At 35.8% G+C, this 17,718-nt stretch overlaps 1 protein-coding gene across 1 annotated transcript in view; it reads left to right on the top strand.

Annotated features, from left to right (window-relative positions):
* The first annotated feature begins 4,961 nt into the window (after positions 1–4,961).
* CALCR (calcitonin receptor) overlaps positions 4,962–17,718 on the top strand; it is a 404,852-nt gene continuing 392,095 nt past the window's right edge. The window contains exon 1 of the mRNA XM_063452257.1: positions 4,962–5,308. The gene's annotated coding sequence lies outside the window, so the exon portion shown is untranslated. The remainder of the gene's footprint in view (positions 5,309–17,718) is intronic.

Here is a 17,718-nt window from a genome sequence, read left to right as displayed (position 1 = left end):
TTTTTTTTTTTTTTATTCTTTATTTTTGCAGTGCAAAAAATCATAAATGCAGGCGTGTGGTGCCCCAATAGCATTCCTCACGCTGATCATCAACATTTTTAACAATGGGGTTTTCATAAATCCGTGCACATTTTTTAGTTATTTATGTTGAGATTGTCCACGTTTACACATTAGACTGAGTATACAATTAAAATGTGGTCCTAGTTTAGCTGAGCAGGTCTAACGAAACCTTGGCGGCACAATGCGTTATAAACTTTATGGAGCATTCAATCTAGGCACTGGCTTATCTAACTGATCTACGACACTTGAATACAAATGTAACATCGCTAACTATAGTATAAAATATTCAAAGATATTGTTACCCTGACTAGGCACAGGAAAGGCATTGAAAAGTAGTTAACAGCTGACTGATGATTAGTATAGTAGTACCTAGTTGGAATAATACTTATAAAAGTTAAACTATGTGTACACAGCTAGGGGGCGTCATACAGCAGTTAGCATTGCTAATTGTGCATAGGGAAATCACAGCTGGCTTTCAATGCCATAACAGCTAGGAAAAGCATTTTTTGTTGATATGCATTTTTATTTCTTCTTAGATAACAAAAAATTCTGAGACAACATTGGCAGGGCTATTCACTTGTGTGATCTGTCATGAATTGTAATTTGAATGTTAATTTGAACTGTGGGGCACAAGAACTTGAATAGAAAACATCTTTAAGCCAACTATGTTTTCACTAAGCTTAGTGAATAACTAACATTAACGAGTCGGATTAAACGCACTCTGCACTCGAGGTATGATCTGTTTAAATGACCCCACTCTGGGCCCTAAATGGTAAAACGTTTCACATGGGCATATGAAAGGTACACATGGCAATTACAATCAGAAAATATGTAAAACATTTTTAGATATACTGGAAATTAGTACACCAATACGATTAAGCACGTTGATTAATAAAAAAAAGAAATGTTAATCTATCAAAGCTGCTTGAGAAAATATATGTTTAAAAAGATACAAAAATATCAAAATCTGCTTATAAAAAAGAAATACTGCCTTAAAATTCAAAATGCAAGTATGAATATTAGCTCACACAAGCTATCTACCAAATGTGAAAACTATTATTTAGCTTTTCTGGCAACTAAAAGTAACATACTACAGAGTTTACTACATTCAGTGCAATATCTAAAGGAAGTACTGGCTAAAAAAATGCAATGCAAAACTAGAAAAGTTGTAAAAAACTGTATTAAGTCGGTTGTTTTCTTTTTATCTGGTGAATAAAATGTTTCTACATTATATCACACAGCTATTTGTCGTCTTCAAAAAATTATTCTTGTGGTTTTGTCTTTCTGTACTTTCAGGATTCATGTTTGCATGTTTTTTTTAAGAATTTGCCAGGAATCTATTTTTGAAGTTGTTCCCCTCCTCTTGACACGATCAATGACCTGAGAGTCTCCGTAAGCAGGGCTGACCTGTTAGTCCCGTTTTCCATTCAAGTTTCACATGATGTCCCGGCTAGGTTTCTAGGGACAAATGTTGGAGCCTCGGCGTTGCCCCAATATGGAGGGAGCGTGGAGTTTGTTGGAGGCTTCGATGTGAGTAGCGAGATCCGGGGGGAGACCCAGTTGCCCCAGGATTCCCTCTGCCTCCTGCATGTTGCGTACGGTATGCCTGGCGTACGCATGGCGACGTCTCGCTTCAGTAGTTAGGACACGCCCCCCTAGCCCGACAGCTTTTACCATACAAGCTGGTGGAGTCTGACGCGTTCAAAAAAAATTGTAGCTATTGGGACACCGCAGTGGAAGGTACCCCACACAAAAGGCAATCCCCAACCTGTACTCGATTGTGCAAAAGGAAGTAATGGTCCTTAGGATAGGTGTCAATCCATATCTGCCAAGTTGACCTATGTAGGGGGAACAGTCCCTATTCTGCTCTGTGTCAGTGTGTATCAGGGATCCTTAGGAAAGGGGTCAATCCATATCTGCCAAGTGACCCTATGTAGGGGGAACAGTCCCTATTCTGCTCTGTGTCAGTGTGTATCAGGGATCCTTAGGATAGGTGTCAATCCATATCTGCCAAGTGACCCTATGTAGGGGGAACAGTCCCTATTCTGCTCTGTGTCAGTGTGTATCAGGGATCCTTAGGATAGGTGTCAATCCATATCTGCCAAGTGACCCTATGTAGGGGGAATAGTCCCTATTCTGCTCTGTGTCAGTGTGTATCAGGGTATCTGAGGACAGGTGTCAATCCATGTGTCAAGGTGTCAATATGTCATATGTCAGGTGTCAATCCATATCCATTGTGATTTAGGAATGTTAGGTGATTTCTGCCTTTTATGGATTAAAACCAGACTCTGCATCAACTGTGTAATTTTCCATGGGAGTTTTGCCATGGACCCCCCTCCGGCATGCCACAGTCCAGGTGTTAGTCCCCTTGAAACAACTTTTCCATCACTTTTGTGGCCAGAAAGTCCCTGTGGGTTTTAAAATTCGCCTGCCCATTGAAGTCAATGGCAGTTCTCCCGGTTTGCCGGTTCACGAACATTTGCGGAAGTTCCCGTTCGCCGTTCGCGAACTGAAAAATTCGTGTTCGCGACATCACTAGTTAAGATCCTTTAACCTTTCCTGGTAAGTTTTATTGTGGAATCTATGAACCAGTTTAGTAGCTCTTCTCTGAACTCTTTCCAAAGTATCAATATCCTTCTGAATATACGGTCTCCAGTACTGCGTACAATACTCCAAGTGAGATCTCATCAGTGTTCTGTACAATGGCATGAGCACTTCTCTCTTTCTACTGCTAATAACTCTCCCTATTCAGCCAAGCATTCTGCTAGCATTTCCTGCAGCTCTATTACACTGTCTGTCTACCTTTAAGTCATGTGAAATAATTACTCCTAAATCCCTTTCCTCAGATGTTGAGGTTAGTAGGGTATCAAATATTCTGTACTCTGCCTTTGGGTTTTTACATCCAAGATGTATTATCCTGCACTTATCCACATTAAATGTCTGTTTGCACAGCTCTGACCATTTTTCTAGTTTACCTAAATTATTTGCCATTTGGCGTATCCTGTTACATATCTTAGTATCATCAGCAAAAAGACATACCTTACCATCAAGACCTCCTGCAATATCACTAATAAAAATATTAAAGAGAATGGGTCCAAGTACAGATCCCTGAGGTGCCCCACTGGTAACAAGCTCAAGCTTTGAATATACTCCATTGACTACAACCCTGTGTTGTCTGTCACTCAGCCACTGCCTTACCCATTCAACAATATTGGAATCCAAACTTAAAGATTGCAGTTTATTGATCAGCCTTCTATGTGCAACAGTGTCAAAAGCCTTACTGAAATCTAGGTAAGCAATGTCTACTGCACCACCCTGATCTATAATTTTAGTTACCCAATCAAAAAAATCAGCAAGATTAGTTTGGCATGATCTCCCTGAAGTAAACCCATGTTGTCTCTGATATTGAAATCCACTGTTTAGTAGATATACCTCTATACGCAAAGGCATTCATGACTGCGCTGACTGTGACTATTTATGTTATTGTCTTACCCATTTAATCCCTCTGAGTGTGTATTTAATCGAACGTAAACATGTAATATAAACTATAGCACAATAAACACATATTAAGTGATTAGCCTAGTTAGCTCACTCTATTTATTTTGTCGATTTTGTCTTACAGTGTTTAAAAACACAACAAATGAAAGCCTTTTTTTCACATGCCTATTGTTCAGAAGCAGTTTTCACACAATTGAAATCATTAATAATTCTGTCCAGGGAAATCCTTTCTGAATATATTTATAATTATGTTTTGTTTATAGAGAACAGTTCCAAAAAAAAAAAAAAAGGTTAAATGCAGATTATATTTACATGTTTGGAGTCATAGGAGAAAGAGACGTTTGTGCTGTGTACTCACCTGAGAGTGTGCACTTAATATGTTTTATAATATCTGAGCTTGGTACAATGTCTCTTTAATGAAAATGTAGACTGCTACAATAAAATGAAAGTCAATGCGGCAAGCTGAAACCTGCCAAGAGGGTCTAGTATAGTGTAAAACTAAAGTTGTGTCCTGAATTTAGTTTTTTTGTTTTTTTTTTTAAAGTAAAGTTTTTATAAATTTGTATTTGTGAACATATGTGTTTAGCTTATAGCATGTATCCTGTACAATTCATAGAGGTTGTTTCTTGCCTATTAACATGTACAATCGTTAATCATATCGGTTCGACATGATATGTGATCTGTATTTTGAATGACGTATTTATACATATAGGATTCACGTTTGTAACTAGTAAAAACAAATAGAATAGACAGATAGATATAGACAGACAGACAGATAGATAGACAGACACACAAACAGACTAGCAGACAGGCAGACACAGACAGACAGATTGACTGACACACAGATAGGCAGACTGACACACAGACATAGAGAGACAGACAGGTAGACTGACTGACACACAGACAGACAATGTGTAAGAGACCACTATTATTTAGATTTTACAAAGCTGTATGTCAAGTTTGCTGGCTAAAAACACAATAAATAATTCTACCAGTGAAGGACATCTCTCTCTAACAATACTTTACAGAATAGAAGGATGACCTTTCAGTTCCAGAGCAATGTATCTGTCCCAATCCACATAGTACTGACTGCTGTTATAAAGCACTCAGAAGGCAGGCAGTCTAAGAATAAAAAAAAAAACAGGAATACCACACTGAGTCAGGATTTGAATGGCTCTTTCTGTGCAGTGAATCATTTTCCTGACTCCCAGTGTAAGGCTGTGTATCACACAGAGCCAGGCAGATAGGCAGCTCTCCCATTGATGTGGATGCCCAGTGAGGCTGGTCAGTGGCAGCCCTGGACCAGGTACTGCCCACCTCGTGGATGAGCTGCTGTGGATTGGCTGTATATGGCTGGGCTGTCCCCGTGGGAAGGAGATCTTTTTTCCACCCGTACAGACTCATTGAGAAGGTTGAAGAAGACGAGTATAGCCTTCAAGCTGTGCTCTGCCTGCCCCTTTCTGGCTAAACTTATCTGCTTTACCAAAGAGCCTGCACACCTCACTCCAGTGGGTCCTAGCTGGAGCTCTGCAAACACTACACAGGACTCTCCTCAACAACACTGCTAGACAATTTACATTGAATTGCTCCCTTCTCCGTTATCTGCTGAGAACCTTCTCAATCATACTTGCAACATAGCGTTCTAAAGTGGGGATTGATACACTGCTTCCTGGAAGGATGTATGATATTGAACTGGTCTCAGTGACCCAGAGGATGTTATAAGGAGATCGACATATTAAATCTGGAGTCAGTAAGTTATCATATTTGTATTTTTTTTAATTTCAGATAGTTTTTATATTTTAGATATAGTATTTATATTTTACATTAGGATATATATTTTACAAAGTATATATAATTATAAAATATAAATATATATATTTTTTATTTTTTTTTACACACACACACACACTCTCTCTCTCTCTCTCTCTCTCTCTCTCTCAATGAAAATTGCCCAATTTTGTATAAACCAGGTAACCGAGTGAGTGCATTCGATACCGATTAGCTCCCAGGTAACTGATAACCCATATTCCTTATCCTTTTATGGCCCCACAAAGGGGCAGTTGCTGTAAAGGGTCCTGATAGGAGTGAATTTAATAACAATATTTTATATTTACAAATATACAACTATTATTGGGATCTTCATATTTAAGTAATGTGCCTGTCATCCTCCTTGCCTACTCAGTAAAAACAGGATGTCACCAGCTGTACCTTATGAGTCGTTCCCTACTTTGTTTGGATCAATACTTTACATCTCCTATGAAACTTGTAAGTGTTACCGAAGTTAAGTGTAAAGTTCCATTGTCCTTTTGTGTTATAGAATTCTGAAACTGAAGTCTGAGTGCGTTTTTCTTTGGGTTGACAAAGTGCATCTTGTTAAGCTGTGTTCTTAGAATCGATTTTCTGTACTGGAATTGCCTTGCTCAATGTATTGGACTTGAGAATGAATGTTAACCATTACCAGTAGTGAGTCTGCAAGCAAGGCAATAGGAATTCATCTTGTGCATTTCCCTAGCTATCAAACAGGAGAGGGCAAATGCCTTGAATTCTATAGGCTTTTAACCAAGTGTCAGAATCCTAGATTAAGACTGTTCCTAAATAACCAGTGTGTCTGACTTTCCATTTCATATAGATAAGCTGATACAGTTAATAAACTGACTCCTATTCTGCTGCTTTCAAATAAGGTCAATAATTTAAATCTGCATTTACTTAAATGCAAATGGACATCAGAATCTCTAGGGTTTGAGATTCAATTTTCCTGCAGATGTTTTCAAACTTGGATTTTCTCTTGCTTGCAGGGAATCATCGGAAATGTAGTTCACTAATAGCTGGAGATGAAAGTATAAATACCATTTGTGCTTTTATTGTCTTTAACTGCATTTTTTCTGTTGGTTATTTTTTTTTTAATGCATTTATTGATTATCCCTAATATGAGATGTGATAGATAAAGCTAAACCGGTTACTATGAATGCAGGGTATAAATGGAACACATAATATAATGAATATTAAATCCATCTGAAGTTATACTACTCATATACTTAATTTGTCAAACCTAGTGATAAAAATAGCTAAAATATATGCTGATGAGAAAAGGTGGCATATTGATGTTTTCCCCCTTACTTGACTAAACAACTTAAGATCCAGAGGCATGATATATAATACAGTATAATTTTAAATGTTATTAATTTCCTTTTTGCAATACATTATATATATTAAAATGTAAAATATACAGACTTTTAAAATTATTTATATATATGTATATATATATATATATATATATATATATACATATATATATAAATTTTTATAATTTTAGATTCATATATGTATATATATATATATTTAATTTTTATTAGATAATTTTAAAATGTAAAATATAGAGAATTTTAAAATTACACAGACACGTATATATATATAATGGAACATAAATCTAAAATTATACATATTTTTTATCATAATTTTTTATTTCTTTTTATCCTCTTAATTTCTTAGGTACTTGAATTTTGTTAACATGTTATCAGTATTTCCATTGTCTCGAAGAAGAACATGACAGAACTCTATCACTGTTTAAACACTTTGTTACTGATATATTTAACACTTTGTTATTGACATATTTTAACATTCTGCTTAATAAATGTTGTTTTATTATCAGTCACTCCTACATAGTTCCCTGCTATGAGTGTTGACAGGTGCTAAAATTAACAGTAACAGCTTGCAGCACTGTTCTTACAGTATCCCAGTATTATCTAAATTGTGAATGAAACCAGCCTTTACCTGAATAAGAGATAGGACACGGACATATATTAACATTTTCTTTAACAATGTTTGTTAGAAAGAAAAAAAAAACTATGATTGACATTTTGTAAAATCAGACTTTGCACAAATAGACACTCTGCTTCCTGTCCCTTGCACAAGGTACCTTGCAGATAATCATGTCAGATTTACCTTGACTTGAAAAAAAACAAAAAACAAAAAAAACAACAAGTAGTCTGGACTGCCAACTGTCAAATAGGACATACTCCACACTATATACAAATTAAGGGTACTCTAGGGGACTTTTCCCTAGTGGAATTTGAGTTTATAAAACAGTGCAGGGGACCTCACATATGATATAATTTTCTTACATCTGACTGTTTTCTTAGTTGTTCCAAGTACTAAGCAAGGTTGGACATGTACATAGAAATCCCAACATATACCTTCAAATTAAAGATGAGGTATGATCTGCCGCAGATCAAACCTCCAAACAAACATCGCACCCATATCAAAATAAATACTTTTTCTTACCCTACCGTTCCTGCATCACTAAACATACATAGGGTAAGAGAGATGGTTCCTTCAAACCATGTGTTACATACCTACGTAATTCCCTACCCATCTACAATGCAATGTTCAAGACGGACAATAAACACTTACTTCTTCTGCTGTATCCCCAGTGATATACAAGTCTCCCCCAACAAATCTATCCCCCCAAAATCTATAAACAAATATATTTTTTTTATAAATACACTAAAGGTGTATGATGCCACTAAATAAATATATACAATGTCAGAGCAAAGTATTTACGTTTTCATTTACAGAACTAGAGGATACAAGCTCATCCTTTGAGACTTGAGGAAAGCAGATTGTACCAAGATTCGGAATAGGGTTCTTTCCAAGCAAAATAACCGCTGTAGTTCAATGATCCCTGTTTTATTATCAAACTTCCTTCTTAACAATGGTTACATTTAAACAGGGGCTTTTTCTGTTGGCCAGGGACCATTCATATCTTATCTATATTTTGAATTTGGAATTATCACTTCTGCATTGTCAATGTCAAATTCATCCAGCCTGAGAGTTCTAAAGCTTGGTTTGCCCAACACAATTAGTCAAACATCGTCACTCAGGTTAAACAGTCTGAAATAAAACAGGTGAATGGTGCCAGGTCACTCTATGCCACATATCCACTGCAGAAAGTTATAGAGCAGTGGTTCCCAAACTTTTTAGGTTCAAGGTGCCCTTAATATTTTAATATTTTTCCAAGGTGCCCCAAGTCAAAATATTTTAGGTTGTATATATGTACAGCGCAGTGGCATATACTGGGCCCCTGTTCGGCAGAAATGCTTGCTGTTCAAGCACAGATCCTGAACGTAATCTTGAGAGGGGCACTGGTAGATTATTTAAATAAACAATCCAGGCACAATAACCGCTACAGCACGTTGTAGTGGTTATGGTGCCAGTAGTGCCATAGTGTCCTCCCAGAGTAAGTAGTACAATTGTTTGAGAACAGTTTAACAACTTACCTGAGATCTGCCAGGATAGAGGCAGTAGTGCGTGTGAGGTGTGCAATATGTGTGTGTGTGAGTGAGTGGTGGAGTGTGTGTTAGGGGTGCAATGTGCGTGTGTGTGAGGGGTGCAGTGTGCGTGTGTGTGAAGGGTACAGTTTTTGAGTATGTGGGCAGCTTGTGCGTGAGGGGTACAGTGTGTGGGGGGGCAGTGTGTTTGTGGGGGCAGATTGTATGAGGGGTACAGTGTGTGTGGAGGCAGGTTGTGTGAGGGGTACAATGTATGTGGAGCAGTGTGTGATGGGTACAGTTTGTGTGTATGCAGGGGCAGTGTGTGTGTATGGGGTAGTGTGTGTGTATGGGGGTAATTGTGTGTATGGGGGTAATTGTGTGTGTATAGGGGGGCAGTGGTGTGTATGGGGGTAGTTATTGTGTGGTGTGGGGTCTGTGGGGGTGGGAGGGCAAATTCATGAATATATAATTTATTTATTTTTTAAATTGGAAATAATAATTTTGATATCCTCCCTGCTTACCTTTGCCTGGAGGGGGGACAAACACTGGTGGTCTGGTGAAGAAGCCCTGGTGGTCCCAGTGGTGAGAGTGAACTCTAGTATCCTCAGGAGCTGCTAGAGTTCACTCTCACGAGATTCGGAGCATTGCCATGGTAACCATGGCAAAGCTCCGAACTCGCGAGAGGAGAATCCGATGGAGTTACAGGTTAGAGCTTTCCCGGGTCCTCTCTCCCTGCCTCCCCTGCGGGGATTACACTGCTAGCGGACCAGAGAGGGAGATCTCTGATCTACCCTACGGTCCTGCAGAGCCAGCAGGGGAGAGGGAGACACAGCTCCCGGTGCTATGATCAGACTGAAACGTCAACTGGAACGTTGTGTCAATTTGTAATTGTTCAATAAAGCGACAGATGAAATTTACCTTGAAAGACTCCTGAGTCCTCTCTACTGGTATCGTATATATATATATGTATATATTTGTCTTAGAAATTAGGGAGATAAGGACAGTTCATTTATAGCCTTTTATTTTTTACCTCTCATTACACGTTTAAATGCGAAGTTACGGGTGGAAAAACGCACCAAGAAATTTTGGTATATTAGCATAATGGCCTCCCTTATCCTTATAGTTGACTTATTTTACTGTATTTTAGAGTATGTCTATTTGTTACTTAATTTGTTACTTATAATTTTATTCTTGACAGTTATGACATATGACATGTGTGATGGTCTGTAGAGGAATTCCTCATGTGATAAAAGACAAGTTGTTTCCAAAACTAGTTTCAAAGGTTCTGCCTTTTAGTTCTTTCTTTCTTTTTTTTTTTTTTTTTAACAACAAACTGAGAATGTTAAATTGTGAAATTCAGGGATTGAATGAGACTTAATTTATAAACATTGATCTTGACTATGACAGTTACAGGGTTATTCCCTAAAATCTGAATTTAGTGATGTAATGCATTGAGATAAGATTTTCAAGTTATTTAATATTTTTGGCTAAATGGTTGAAATTTATTAATATTTTTGGTAAAATGTTTAGAATGATTTAATATTTTGCAAATATTTTAACATTTTGATAATATATATATGTATATATATATATATATATATATATATATATATATATATATATATATAATGTAAATTGTAATATTTTAATATTTTGAATGGCACAAATGAGGCTAAAATAGCTCATCTAGATCTAGCCTCAGTTTTGCCTAAAATTCTCAGTTCAGTGGATAACTTTGTTAGTGTTATTCATTAAAGTGGTAATTTTTGAGAATTGTCAAAGGAAATTTAAATAACAGGCCATAGTAGTTGAACATGGAAAATAGATGATTTTGTTTTTCTTCTTCAGTTTGTTCTTTTTTGGCCTAAAATTGCCTGGTCAGTTCATAATAAGAATTTAGCTAAGAACCATAAACAATTTGTTGAAAGGTGATCAGTAGGCAGATCGAATTCTTTATGGTTGCAGAAATTATGGAATAATCAAGAGATATTATGGAATAATCAAGAGACCTTATCTCTCAAACAATTACATTCAACAAATGACTGTGTGATTGTATGGAATCAGTCTAAAAATAATGAAGTATTTATCAAACAGCCAAGATATTTAGTGGTTTGCATGTTTATCAGATTTTAGAACAGAGTTATTGAGAATATGTTCCACAAAACTATCCTGATTTACATTAACAGTTTGAGTACAAAAACAGCATTGTACCCCAGTTTTGTACAGTAGCAAATTATAAAGAATAAACCCAGGCAAGACATTTTTCATAGATCCTGTGTCCTTATATTGTGTTCCTTACAAGTACATAAACATAATTTGTAATTGTAGCAAAACCATGGGACATTTGAACACAAAACTAACTAAATCAGATCAAGACGTAATAAAGTATCAGTAAATTAAGTAAAGGGATAGCAGCACCTTTGTCTGTTTGAGCCAAATGTGAATAATAACATGCAATATTTATACTAATTTCTTTGTTAAACCTACCAATCTCACAACTTCTGGCCAAACAATGCCAAACGTTTGCTTTTAAGAAAACTGCAACGCTATTCACTAAACATAGAAACATAGACATAGAAACATAGAAAAATAGAAACATAGAATATGACGGCAGATAAGAACCATTCGATCCATCTAGTCTGCCCAGTTTTCTAAATACTCTCATCAGTCCCTGGCCTTATCTTATAGCTAGGATAGTCTTATACCAATCCGATGCATACGTAAACTCTCTCACTGTGTTAACCTTTACCACTTTAGCTGGAAGGCTATCCCATGCATTCACTACCTTTTCAGTAAAGTAAATATTATTATTAAACCTTTGCCACTCTAATTTAAAACTTTGTCCTCTTGGTGTGGTATTTTTTCTTCTTTTAAGTATAGTGTCCAATCAATCCAAATCCCTCTGCAGCAAAGCAATATCCTGCTCACATTTTATTACTTTACAAAGTTTTGTGTCATCTGCAAACACTGAAACATGTCTTTCAATGCCTATTTCAAGATCTTTTATAAATATGTACCATTAATGACAACTTGTCTATCCTTAAGCCAATGTTCTACCCATGAACAAGAATATTTATCTAGACCAATTTCTTTTAGTTTGAAGACTAACCTATTTTGAGAGACCGTATCAAATGCCTTGGCAAAATCCATGTAGATAACATCCATTGCAACACCCTGATCTATACTTCTACTTACTTCTTCGTAGAATTCAATTAGGTTAGTTTGACATGACCTATGTTTCATAAAACCATGCTGATTATTGCTAATAACAAAGTTCTACCCAATGAATTCCTGAATATTATCCCTTAATAGCCCTTCAAATATTTTCCCAGTCACAGAAGTTAAGCTCATAGGTCTATAATTTCACTAAACTGCATATTACAGATCATTCCTATAAGTGTATTTAACCCCTTAAGGACACATGATATGTTTGACATGTCATGATTCCCTTTTATTACAGAAGTTTGGTCCTTAAGGGGTTAAATAAAATGGACAATGTGTCCAACTCTACTATTTAATTTGTAAAAGTCAGTTCACCACAACTTGTTTTCGGAATAGAGCCCTATTTGTAGCATTTCATAGTACGGTAGTAGTAATATGCACATTGTATGAATTCCAATATAGTTAACAGAACAATTGTAATTCTTTTGTTTCAAATTTATATAAAATAATTTTGTCAATGAAAAAAAGTTTGCTGCCCTTTCTTTATCACCTTTACTGCAAGGTACGATTTATGCACAACCTTATAATATCCCTATCTCTGTTTTCTTTTATTGTTTATTAGAGATGTCCAGAGCAGTTCGCCGGGAACTGTTCGCCGGCAAACATAGCTTGTTCGCGTTCGACGCGGCGGGCGAACATATGTGATGTTCGGTCCGCCCCCTATTCGTCATCATTGAGTAAACTTTGACCCTGTACCTCACAGTCAGCAGACACATTCCAGCCAATCAGCAGCAGACCCTCCCTCCCAGACCCTCCCACCTCCATGACGAATAGGGGGCGGACCGAACATCGCATATGTTCGCCCGCCGCGGCGACCGCGAACAAGCTATGTTCGCTGGCGAACAGTTCCCGGCGAACTGTTTGGGACATCTCTAGTGTTCATACATTCAAGATAATCAAGACATAATAGTTATATAATTATATATTAATATTAATAGTAATATAATAGTAATATTACTTCCCTAATCATTGCATTTTAGATATTAAACCTTTACAACAAATCTTCAGTAAATTATATTAAACAGCGCAGGGGACATAAAAATTGCTAAGTTAATGCTTCGAAAACTTAAATTCAAGACAAATAATAGTCATAGTCAAAATAATGAAATCATTATTAAACAATAACATTATTAGACAGAAACACAAAGACAGTTAGGGTTATTTATTAGCCTTGAACTGCAGAAAATGATGGGGGGAGTGGGAGAGCATGGACCTAGGAAATGTAATAGGTAAAGCCAAAATAGTTGAGGTGTAGAACTAGTTGAGTTGGATATTTTTTCCTTTTCAGCTATAATGGCCTTCATTTTGAACAACCTGAATCATCTCTTGAAAATTGGTACCATTAGGTGTTGTTCGTTTAAGTGTAGGCTCACTGTGCATGGTGAAATGTAGTGTGTTTGTGAGTTCTGACAGTTTGACAGTCTGCTTACAAAATTAAAGTTAAGGAAAATAAAATCTATGGTTGCACTGAAGTTAGATGGCAAGGAATGGGGCAACTTGGGAGATGAAATTGACATTAGAATGAGAAAGGGCTTGAAGTATTTTTTGCTTCATGGCTGTCATTTTGTGCACTGGTGATGTTAGTACGCTGGTGATCAAGATCACAATAAAGTACTATATACATTAACGAACGTTCTACGTTGCATTCTGATTAACTACTCCATGATAATGAGTAAAGAAGATCACTTTATCATGACTGTCTTAGCTAGTCATCTATCATAAAGGGGTTAATATTATTCTTTGATACCAATAATAATAATATCCTAATGCAGTCATTCAGAAATGCATTTACTGCATACCAGCCATAAAACACTATTACCGCGCTTACTTTGTATTCCCTGCATGTAAAACCTGTGTGAGACAAATAATGCATCTACAGTAAAAAGATATAGTACATTACACTAAAGGATTTAGTTTTCCAGTGTTTCTGGATGAAAGACACTGACTTTCTCCCTGTTTCTAAATCAGCTACCAGGAGAACCCATGTTAGCAAACCCATGATGCATGTGAACTGCTTTCCTGACTTTGAGAATATTTATGGGGTGATAAATATTACAAAATATTTTCATAAAAATTATCCAAAAATTTTTATTATATCAAAAATGGATGTATTGGCACTGTTCCCTTTGATTGATTTAAAGCTTAGAGCTACCCACGATTTTAACTCTTATAGACCCTGGAGTACGTTTTATTAGAGAATTCATATTTTACACATTACAATAATCAGTGAATATTTAGGTGTAACAAAAATATACAATATGGCATCAGTTTAACACAATCACAGATAGCTAAATAGCAACAGTTTTACCCATATAGATGCGAATTTCAACGGATTTACGACAGGACACTTCGCTTTGAAGTTAGCTAGACATACTTTAACACAGAACTTAGCATCTCAGTTTGGAAACTCCTTTACACAGAATTTTTTGCATCATCGCAGCAGCACAGCTTAAAGCAATTGAAAAAAAAAAAAACCTTTGGCTAACAGTTTAAATCCCACTTAACTCCCTCACTGCTGGCTACAATTCTCAAAGAAAATATACCTTTTATAGTACAATGACAAATACAATGATTCTCATACTAGATCAGTTAACCATTCATTCTCATCCAATAACCAATAAGAATAATTTTAACCAGATTTTACATTTGCAGAAGATTCACCTTTCCTGATTATAGATTACTATCCCTAAATTCAGATAATTCAGTATCTCTGGATAACAGATTGTATCATACATTCTTCATCCATGTTGCTAAGATGTTTAACCCCTTAAGGACACATGACATGTGTGACATGTCATGATTCCCTTTTATTCCAGACGTTCTGTCCTTAAGGGGTTTATTAGAGGTGACTTATCCATTATATCATTAATTGATAACCAACTTTCTTGTCTAATCTGGTGTAGCCAATCCTCATCATCTGAATATTAAAATTGATTGTCATGTAAAATACCTAAAGGAGCAAATTTCAGTTTTGTGAACCGTTTCTCACTATCTGATTTATCAGCCATATTTTATACACTGAATTAATCTCCATACAAAACTATTTTCTATACCAAGACTAATATTGCATGAATTACACAAATAGCAATGCCTCTGAATTACTGTGTAAAATATAATGTCAACTTATTATCTCAGCAGTGCCTCCAAATTGTGTATGCAAGTATGGGAGGAGAATTGTAAATAATATGAAAGTTGTCAGAGTATTGATTAAGAATATTTCAAAGTTTTGGTTGGAAAAAGACAAGTGTTAGATTTTTCAGTGTCCCAAAATTAATTTGAAGAGATGCAGAAAGTTAGGTGTGTCTAGCTCCTGCTCCAGATTTCAGATCTTCTTTCTTTAGCTACGCTCCATTTTTAAAGGACCAGCTTTCTTTGAGTGACTAGTTTAAAGTGGCCAATAAAGTAAGGTGGGCATGTCTTTCCTACAGGCTATCATCTAGATTTTGATAAATAGATGGTGTAGTAACACCATAAAAAAATCTCGTCAGGAATTCCAACTACCACCTAGTATAAGGGGTTAACTGAATTTTGTGATGCATTTGTCATTTGACTTATCTTTTATGGTACCTTTCATCAAAAACCTGTCAATTCTTCAAAGAGTTTTGGTTCTTTTTAGCAGATTTACTGTCTACTTTTTGGGCCATAAAATTTAGACTTTGACACATCTAGCCTTGGTTTCACCTTCTCTAATAATGGGGTACTGTATCCATGTTTTATCTTTAAAATGTAAAATTAATTACTTTTAGTGTTATCTGTTACTTGTAATCCTTGTCTGGTTCTTGTGTGAAACTATGTTTGTAGCACTTAGTAATATGACGTCATGTGATATATACATGTCTTTTACATACATTCACATAATGTTAGTTTAATAATATGACTTTCCTCATTGCTATTCTACCCATGAATATTCAATATTATTAATATATTTTATATGAGTAAATATAATTATAGTTAGTTTATATGTATATATGTATATATCTAATATATGTGTCTCTGGGCTGTTTCAACCCCCCTTCTTGTAGAGAGTCTTATCTCTGCTCAATGTGTACACTATCCGCATTCCAGAGTTTGAATGAATAGAGGCACAGAGAAAAAAAATGTGTATGTCTTTTTGTTTTCTGTTACAAAATGGTCACATCTGCTAAATGATAACTTACAGTATACATTTTTAATTTCTATCTTACGCAAAAATGTCTGCCAGTGGAGATACCCTGACATGACTGACTATGTTCACAACATTTAGTTATGGATTTTGACCCTTTTTAATGGGTGGCCCAAATACTGGTTTTAGCACAGTTATTTTCCAGTTGTAAAAAAACTATAAAAAAGTGTGTGCTTCAAATAAAATCTGTACTTTTACACCTTTATTATTTATTCCTAGTGTCAGGTGGGTCTCTGAAGAAAAGGGGAATGTAGTGCCACTACAGTTAATAATTAATTCCCGTAGTTGTTTAACCCAAACGAGTATGCTGAATGTGTCTTCTAACTACTGACCCATTTTAGGGCTCTAAACCAAGGGTTAATATATGAATTAAATGTTAATTAAAATATTGGTAATGGGAGTAGAAAGAAATAATTTTTAAAAATAGAGGATAGACAGATGGTTAGTAAGTATTTTTAAAGGAGTTATGTGTCTCAATTATGGATGTTACACTAGAACACATTTTTCTCATCATTTCATGGACTGACATTTTGTGGCATCTCAGCTTTGTGTTTGAGAGTAGAGCAGCTCTCTGTTGTAGTGTACATTGCACGTCTGCAAACAGGAGCCACCAAGTCAATGGGAAGGGAAACTCAAACTATGTGTCAAATATATATACATATATCCAGTTACAATGTTGCACGTACAGGGGTGAGGCAGGAGTCCTTTTCTACAGATGTCTCTGCCAGAATTAACACCTGATCTTTATACTGGAGACCCCCAGAGCTGTTAAGACTATATGGTTGGAGAAGGATGGAAGTCAAGAATTCCTAGAATCGAGGGTGTTTTAAAGCATGTGATGCGTGTGGTTATTTTTATAGTTAATCACATTCACCTATCAACCTTATGAAACATGGAATACAGAAAATGGGATATGGATCAAGTGCTCAAAAAACTTTAAAAATAACATATAATTAGTTAATATTTCAATAGTTAGGGTCATATTATTTAGTTCATAACAGGTTTGAAACAATTTAGTATTTTTTCTAGTTGTGATAAGTTTTCAATCATTTTTAAAACTGCTACTTTCAAGGTCTCTTGAAGGATATAGGCTAGAATTATCTGGCAGTGGAAGCTTGGGTAATTGCTATGAAGCATGGGTGACTTCGATTTCAACTCATGAAAGGAAAGGAACCCATTTATCTTTCACGCTCTTTTGAACACAAGATGATACATTCTTAAGAACAGTTTTACGTTAATTTCTAAAGATAAAGCAGAAAATTAAGATGCTTAGCAAAATACTTGTTATTACCCCAAAACCCTTTGGAAATACATAAAGGATCTTGTAATTGGATGGAAAACAATAAGAGACATTGGAAATCAAAGTCGTTTTGACATTGAAGTTTTGAATAAATAAAACTTTTGTTCTTTTATACGCCTTGATGATTTAAAACACATCTGAGTACAAACTATCTGGAAAAAATATTTACATGTAGTCATAACCATTTTAGGATTTTCAGCTTTAGT

The sequence above is a fragment of the Pelobates fuscus genome, chromosome 4 (genome assembly GCF_036172605.1).
Source record: "Pelobates fuscus isolate aPelFus1 chromosome 4, aPelFus1.pri, whole genome shotgun sequence".
Taxonomy (NCBI): domain Eukaryota; kingdom Metazoa; phylum Chordata; class Amphibia; order Anura; family Pelobatidae; genus Pelobates; species Pelobates fuscus.
This window is presented reverse-complemented; position numbering and strand designations above follow the sequence as displayed.